We start from the raw sequence: 8,957 nt of genomic DNA, 5'->3' as shown, positions 1-8,957 counted from the left end.
GAAAAAATCCCAGGCTAATTTTATATAAAAGTGTGTTTCCCTGAAAAATTATTTCAAGTATCACCTTTCTGGAGATCATTTCTCTGGCCTGCTTCCTCCTCAACTTGTAATTCTTTATCACACCCCCATGAATAACTCTCATATATTGTAATAACCTCTGTATGTGTGTGTGTTTCTTTAAGAACTGAGCTCTTTAAAGTTAGAAAAAGTGTTTTATATCCCTTTGTACCCCCAGGGGCAAGAACAGTGCCATTAATTTTCATAAATGTATCAGTTAGAATTATTTCTGCTGTTGAAAACAACATCAGTTCAGTTCAGTTCATTTGCTCAGTCATGTCTGGCTGTTTGCGACCCCATGGACTGCAGCACGTCAGGCCTCCCTGTCCATCACCAACTCCCAGAGCTTACTCAAACTCATGTCCATCACGTTAGTGATACCATCCAACCATATCATCTTGTTGTCCCCATCTCCTCCCACCTTCAATCTTTCTCAGCATCAGGGTCTTTTCAAATGAGTCAGTTATTCGCATCAGGTGGCCAAAGTATTGGAGTTTCAGCTTCAGCATCAGTTCTTCCAATGAATATTCAGGACTGATTTCCTTTAGGATGGACTAGTTGGATCTCTTTGCACTCTAAGGAACTTGAGAGCCTTCTCCAACACCACAGTTCAAAAGCATCAGTTCTTCAGTGCTCAGATTTCTTTATAGTCCAACTCTCACATCCATACATGACTACTGGGAAAACCATAGCTTTGACTAGATGGACCTTTGTTGGTAAAGTAATGTCACTGATAACAACATAAGCCCCCACAAAAGAAAAAAAAGGAGAGCTGGATTTATTGTATCAAATACTTAAGGAGTCCAGAGATGTATATCCAGGTTTGTCTTTCATTCAAGGCTACAAATGACTCAAGCAATGATACCAAAATTAATTTCTTCATCTCTGTTTCTCTGGATATGCTACCTTGAAGCTGGTTCCATTTCCCATATGTTTGCACAATGACTACAACAACAATAGTCACTAATCCTCTGAGGCTTATATTCAATGCAAAAAAGAGCTTTCTCCCCCTGGGCTTGCCCTGTGTAAACTGGGCCAGCCAGGAGTGTTGTTTGTACCTGAGGTCCTCACTCCGGTCCTCGGACCTTCCTTTGTTCTATTTCCCCCAGGCTTTTCCCTTCCTTGTCTTTTAGCCGCAGCCATTCTGGACTCCTGTTTCCTAGTCTAACAACCTAACAGCAATATACTTAATTACCACAGAATCTCACTGTGATTTTTGCAAGTAAATACTACACTTGCATTTATATCTGTATCATTTTACATCAAAATATGTTTTTAAAAGAGAGACTGAAAGTATCATTTTGTCTGAAAAGTTTTCCTGTTTTGATTGATTAGGGCTTTGTTTCCTCAGTCAGACTCAATATTTTTGTCTGCTTCAGTGGATAAGAATACTTGTTTTAATAAAAACTTGCTTAATACTTGGAAACATAACAGAGTATTTAAATTTAGTCTTAGGACAAGACTATATGCAACCTCCAAGGAATGGATTTGCCCCATTAACTAGAGTTCTCATTGACTTCAAATAGTGAGAGAGTTGATATTCTGGGAATAAATGTTATGAGGTCCTGAAAGAACTGGGCACAGTTTAATATTTATATAATAAACACAAGAGACATGTGAAAAAGTGTCTGGAGAAATCCAAATTATTCTGTGGTGCCCATTTCACCAATTAGAGCATTAAAAAAAATAGCATTGTGTTTAAAGTGGAAAATAAAATTTCACTTTATAATATTCATTTTTAAGTTTTCAAAGTTAAGTGAAAAATTCTTATTGAATTAAACAGTGTTTAACTACACCCTAATTTCATGAAGAAAATGACAATAAAATAAGCACTGATATATGGCAAAAACCATCACAATATTATAGTTATTCTCCAATTAAAATAAATAACTATTTTTTAAAAAAGCATTGATGATAATGTACATTGGATTTTTTAAAGAAAGCCTTACAAAAACTTCTAAAAACTAATGAAATACCTTTAAATATAAAAATACCTAGTGTATTTTAAGATATGTATTATATTTTTCATATTTGTTCCTATCAGAAATGTATCCTAAAATAACCAGAAATGAGGGTAATGAAAGAGAACTTAGACTTCTTTCATAAATTTTACTCACCTCTCCTTTCTCTTCACCCTGCAAGTGCTGCAAGCCCGCCTACAAATTCCTGGAGTGCAAAGCTGAGTCTGGCACTTTTTGATTCCGTATGCTTTTTTTGCACTAAAAATCAACAAATGTAGGGGTTTATCATCTCCTGCATAAATCAGTGGTGTGATTTGGTATTGTGACTAGGGAGTAGTCCAGCTCTCTTGAAAAATTAAGAAAAGGAAGTATTTTTTTTTTTCTTATCTCTCAACTTGGAAAGAGAAGACACAAGTTCAAACTAAATGGAAACACTAAGTCTCTTAAACCAACAGTAGCAAAGTATCTGTGGCTTCACTGGAGAAGAAAAAGAGAGTATTTTTGTTTAAGCAATGGCAAATTCAAGAGATCATATGGTGATATTTTCCATTCCTTGTCATGGATATTGCCAAGTTTTAAACCCATATTTCTTGACCATTGAGTAGAGTAGGGTACCTGAACTGAAGGAGGAATCTTCAAGAGAAAGAGAAAATATCATTCTCTCCTTGGTTTTTTATTTCTTAAGCATCAAGCCCAGGTAGACTCAAATAAAATTTAGGCAACCCCTCATTGGAGAAGTCAAATACATGTGACACTGTAGAAAAAGCATTTGGATACAGAGTAGGGGAGACCTCTCAATGAGAAGAAGGCAAAGTTACTGAAACATAAATAAAAATTTAACTAGTAGATTATTAAATTGTAAGAAAAGATATCCCCATTTTAAATATTTTAGTCATGGACCAGAGAATCCTAGCTTTGAAAGCTGTTGTTGTTTAGTGACTCTTTGGCAACCCCACGAACTATAGCCCGCCAAGTTCCTCAGTCCATAGGATTCTCCAGGCAAGAATACTTGAGTGGGTTGCCATTTCCTTCTCTAGGATGTTTGGATGGGTGTGTGTGCTAGGCTGCTTCAGTCGTGTCCAACTCTTTGTGACCCTATGGACTGTAGCCCACCGGGCTCCTCTGTCCATGGGATTCTCTAGGGAAGAACACTGGAGTGGGTTGCCATCCCCTTCTCTAGGGGATCTTCCCAACTCAGGGATCAAACCCAGGTCTCCTGCACTGCAAGCAGATTCTTTACCATCTGAGCTACCAGGAAAGCCCAAAAACATAGAAAACAAGAAACTTAAATATATTTAACATGCAAATTTAGTTAGTTACACTGAACATTCTATTTAGCATAGAGAATGCAAAAAAAAAGGATGGTCTGCTTTTAAAGTCTTCCTTTGAAGCTTTAAATGGCAGCCGACATCACACACGCATGCACACACACACACACACACGACACAATAATACTACAGCAGATCAATGAGAAAGGCCAGTTCATTTTATACAGAGATTCATGTCTTGTGGTGCCAGAAGTCCCATGGTAATTTTGGAAATTAATGTTGTATTCCTAGAACAAGGAACCAACATTCCGACACCAGGAAAGTGCGAACAATGCATGCAGATCTGAAACATGAGCCTAAACGAAGCTTGAAATACTCAGCGGGGAACAGAGTTAGTCATGGGTCAGGAAGTGTGGTTTAAGCCTCAAAAAGAAAAAGAATGGGGAAAAATAGGAAAAACAGCAACGACAAAAAAAAAAAAAAAAAAACCCTTCCCCTTCCTTCAACCCTAAAGGCAGTAAATGGAACAATGATTAAAATGATGATACTAAATCACGTCACGCTCACCTGGAGAGTGGCAGATGATGTGGTGTTAAAAGTTACTAAGGTACCTGCAGAACAACCACAGTGCAAATCATTAAGTAACAAGAAATGTTTCAACTGGCCCAGCCCTCAGGAAAGACTGTCTTTCAGCCTACAGTCACTGTGCCTTGCTCATGCAGTGCACGCTGAACAACTCACTCTCCAGGCCATTTGTGTCCACTTCGGCTCGGGGAGCTGGGCTCAGCCTTGAGGTGCCCATGCAGAAACTTACATGAGCCCCCAGCAGAACAGACGACGGATCTGCAGTGTGACACTTGTATTTGTGACCCATGTAACAGCTGCATTTACACAATGCATGAGGCTACCGTCCACCAGCATGAGGCCCAGCCTCCCTGAAGGCAAAAATGGACATCACACGAACCACACAGAGCCCAGCCTTGAAACTACTTCCTCTCTAACGTCAGGAAGACCCATGAGAGAGGTCACCAGAGCCGGTGCTTGATGGCCAGCATACACATCTATGCTGTCTGCCCAAATAGTAGGTAAGATTTTCAATCTCTACAGGACTGGTTTCAGAAACCATTTTTCTCCTAGCTTTCAAACTGTCAGGGATCCTCCGAAACAAAGTGATAGGCTGATGTTTTGCTGCTAAATGAACCACTTTTGCAGCTCTATTTTAGTTTCAACAAGCTTGCAGGGAAGGTTAAGCTGGCTAACAGGTGCTACCAGTCACACCCACAAGCCAGTGCAGGTGACTGACCTCAATGTGGCAGGACTCACTGAACGGAATGAATCCACATGAAGAGCACACCATGATCAAGAACATACCGCACGATGAAAGCTGTCGGGAATTTCAGCTGTTAATTGTCTAGACAATTCTCTGAGGCAGAAAGCTGATGGGGCAAAGCCTTCTGACCATAACCATACACCAATAATAACAGCAATAAAAATAAAGATATCCCAGAGAACTTGTTAAAAGGCACAGTGCCATTCTTAAATTCACATTTCTAATATAAAAGTACTATGTTCTTCCAGGAACTTACCAAATACTCATAAACCATGGATATACTATTGCCTTTTAAATCCATGTACTAAAATCCAGGTTACTAATTATATTGTCACCCTGCTCATTTAACTTCTATGCAGAGTACATCATGAGAAAGGCTGGGCTGGAAGAAGCACAAGCTGGAATCAAGATTGCCGGGAGAAATATCAATAACCCCAGATATGCAGATGACACCACCCTTATGGCAGAAAGTGAAGAGGAATTAAAAAGCCTCTTGATGAAAGTGAAAGAGGAAAATGAAAAAGTTGGCTTAAGGCTCAGATTCAGAAAAAGAAGATCATGGCATCCGGTCCCATCACTTCATGGCAAATAGATGGGGAAACAGTGGAAACAGTGTCAGACTTTATTTCGGGAGGCTTCAAAATCACTGCAGATGGTGATTGCAGCCATGAAATTAAAGGATGCTTACTCCTTGGAAGGAAAGTTATGACCAACCTGGATAGCATATTAAAAAGCAGAGACATTACTTTGTCAACTAAGGTCCATCTAGTCAAGGCTATGGTTTTTCCAGTGGTCATGTATGGATGTGCGAGCTGGACTATGAAGAAAGCTGAGCACTGAAGAATTGATGCTTTTGAACTGTGGTGTTGGAGAAGACTCTTGCGAGTCCCTTGGACTGCAAGGAGATCCAACCAGTCCATCCTAAAAGAGATTAGTCGTGGGTGTTCATTGGAAGGACTGATGTTGAAGCTGAAACTCCAATACTTTGGCCACCTCATGAGAAGAGTTGACTCAACACCCTGATGTTGGAAGGGATTGAGGGCAGGAGGAGAAGGGGATGACTGAGGATGAGATGGCTGGATGGCATCACGGACTCGATGGACGTGAGTCTGAGTTAACTCCAGGAGTTGGTGATGGACAGGGAGGCCTGGCGTGCTGCGATTCATGGGGTCGCAAAGAGTCGGACACGACTGAGCGACTGAACTGAACTGAATTTGTACAAATAATGGACCGTATGCGTCATCCAAAATACATCTGCATTACCCAGTGTGGACCGAGAACCTGGGTTTTGCTTTAGAAAAGTATTTATAATAAAAAATGGACAAAGCTTAGAATGAAAGGTAGAATTTTAACCAGATTTCCAATTGTTTTGTAAATTCTAATGTGGGTCATTAACTGTTGACAAGTGATTCACACCTGAATTTAGCTTTAAGCCTCCAGATTTAAATGATGCTCCGGACTTCTGAATTTTAAAACAAGTTGAATGTCCCCATGTGCTTCCTGTGCCCAAATTTAATTTTAAATAAACAGCAGTAACACATTAAATATAAATGACTTGGGTCAAACACTTCTGTTAAACTGGAGAAAATTATTTAACTCCCACCCCAACCACAAAGAAAGGACTGCCAATGAAGTGAGTGTGTGTGTGTGTGTATACATAAATATAACATGTATATGTATATATACACACTAATATAGATAGGTAGGTAGGTAGACACATATATATACCTCAAATAAAAGGCAGTAATGAAAGGGTTAACGGCTAGGCTGATCTCCCCAGAGAGGCCAGAGGTCCCCAAGCCCAGAAGGAGACAAATGGCAAACAGCAGACATTTTTTTTTTTCTACATTCCTTTGCTACTGCTTTAGCCACTGTGGGAGGTGCCTTTAATTCTGTGTTGCTATGACAACAGTTCATTCTGCCTGAAAGTAACTTTTTTCCAACCTTGAGCTGCTAATTGCCCAACCAAGCAATACATCTTACTCAGGGATATGTTATTTCTTAAGGTATGTTAATGAGACTATGTATCTTGTTTGGAGGTCTGTTTTCCCTCAAGACTTATACATCTCTCCCAGAGACTTCTGGTCCAGAGATGAGTCCCCTTATGCAGATGTATATGTTGTGGGGTGCAACTCTCTCAGCCTTGAGGTGTTTCTTTCACCTATGATCAATGAGCAATAAGATGCCTTGCTAAAAACTGGCAGGCAGGTACTCTGCTGCCCCCTTCTGATGTCTGTGTCAGAAGCTTTCTCTATCTTTTTTATACTTTAATAAAACTTTGCTACACAAAAGCTCCAAGTGGTCAAGCCAGGTCACTGGCCCCAAATGGAAATCCTCTCCTCTGGAAGCCAAGAATTCCCAGCCTCCGGCATCATTTGTAGCTCATAGCCACAACCTTTCAATAACAAAAATACAAAATTATGCTTGCATTATGGCAGCAGAATAAGAGTATTAAGAAGGAAGGGGAATGTGGGTAAAATCTATTACAATTTTAAATGACTATGATACTAGCTTAACTTTTACCAGTGTGTTAGTTGCTTGGTTGTGTCTAACTTTTTGCAATGCATGGACCCTGACCCACCAGGCTTCTCTGTCCATGGAATTCTCCAGCAAGAATACTGGAGTCAGTAGCCATTCCCTTCTGCAGGGGATCTTGCCAACACAGGGATCGAACCCATGTCTCCTGCACTGCAGGCAGATTCTTACTGCCTGAGCCACCAGGGAATCCTCAGCTTTTACCAGCTGCTGCTGCTAAGTCACTTCAGTCATGTCCGACTCTGTGCGACCCCAGAGACGGCAACCTACCAGGCTCCCCCGTCCCTGGGATTCTCCAGGCAAGAACACTGGAGTGGGTTGCCATTTCCTTCTTCAACGCATGAAAATGAAAAGTGAAAGTGAAGTCGCTCAGTCGTGCCTGACCCTCAGAGACCCCATGGACTGCAGTCTTCCAGGCTCCTCATCCATGAGATTTTCCAGGCAAGAATACTGAAGTGGGGTGCCATTGCCTTCTCCACAGTTTTTACCAGACTTGCCTGTAACTCCCTTCCAGACAGATTCCTTTTAATAGGAAGGAGTTCCTTACACAAAATGTGTTGTGGTCACATAAATCTGTACTATTCAGAACAAAACCAGTTCTGCTGGCAGATATCCATGTTCTTAGGGACATTTAAGTTTTCATTAAACTGGAAAGCAATCAAGTCTTTATGTCTACAATTATACGTTTAATAGTTCCGCAAATTTGGCAAAGTTCATGACATCAGGCTGTTTTCACCAGATCGTAGGCAAAAATATGGAAATTATCATCAAACAATGAACTAGACAGATGGTATGGCTCCTACTTGATGAATGATGGTGCCGGTCCTTTCAGAGCCATCTTCTTTGGCCTATTCCATTTGTTTGCCTACCAGGCTGTCTGCATCTTCTCCCAGTTCCCTTTCTGCTGGAGGTGAATCATTAGAATCAGACATAATGTGAAGGTTGCCTTCTTTATCATCGTCTAAGAGCTGGTACATGTACAAGACAGGATCTTTTTCTAGATGATGGAAAGCCATGTGTTCATTATAAGGGTGCTTGCTAAGACCATTCCCCTCCACTCATCTTTAGAACCATCCTCAGTCTCAAACATCTACTCCCCTGCTTTGCCAATCGTGTCGGCTAGGTATGCATAACGGATTTGAAATGTTACAAATGTCCTCCCTATCAGACAGGACTTCAAGTGCAGAAACTCATCTTTATTAAGTTCTAGTACCTAAACACAGTCAAATCCATAGCATTTTATAAGATACAAAGAAGGGCTGACAGGCACCCGGTCCAGAATGGCTCCTTTCTACTGGGTGACGAAGCCATTGCCTCTGTCCGCCTATGCTGAATCCTGCAGCCTACACTGTTCCACTGGGGCTGGGAAACAGGTTGGCTCCGCCCCACACCACTCAGTTGTTTTTTGTGGGATGTCCGTTTCTTCACCATACTTGCTGATACACCCGCATGGCCTGCATCAGCTCTGGACCGCTGGCCAGGGGTCTTCCAAAACGGGGACTTCATTCATCTGCATTTAAGTGAGTAGCAGAGCTGCTGGACTAGGGTGAAAACTCAGTTCAGTACAGTTCAGTCGCTCAGTCGTGTCCCATTATTTGCGACCCCATGAATCACAGCACACCAGGCCTCCCTATCTATCACCAACTCCCGTCACGTCCATCTAGTCAGTGATGCCATCCAGCCATCTTATACTCTGTTATCTCCTTCTCCTCCTGCTCCCAATCCCTCCCAGCATCAGAGTCTTTTCCAATGAGTCAACTCTTCACATGAGGTGGCCAAAACTGGAGTTTCAGCTTTAGCATCATT

At 41.2% G+C, this 8,957-nt stretch overlaps 1 pseudogene; it reads right to left on the bottom strand.

Moving 5' to 3' along the window:
- Positions 1-7,872: 7,872 nt before the first annotated feature.
- LOC138088657 (spindlin-1 pseudogene) lies at positions 7,873-8,657 on the bottom strand (annotated as a pseudogene).
- Between the last annotated feature and the right edge of the window lie 300 nt (positions 8,658-8,957).

The sequence above is a fragment of the Capricornis sumatraensis genome, chromosome 11 (assembly GCF_032405125.1).
Source record: "Capricornis sumatraensis isolate serow.1 chromosome 11, serow.2, whole genome shotgun sequence".
Lineage (NCBI taxonomy): Eukaryota > Metazoa > Chordata > Mammalia > Artiodactyla > Bovidae > Capricornis > Capricornis sumatraensis.
Note: the sequence above shows the minus strand (reverse complement) of the source record. Positions and strands in the feature narration are given on the sequence as shown.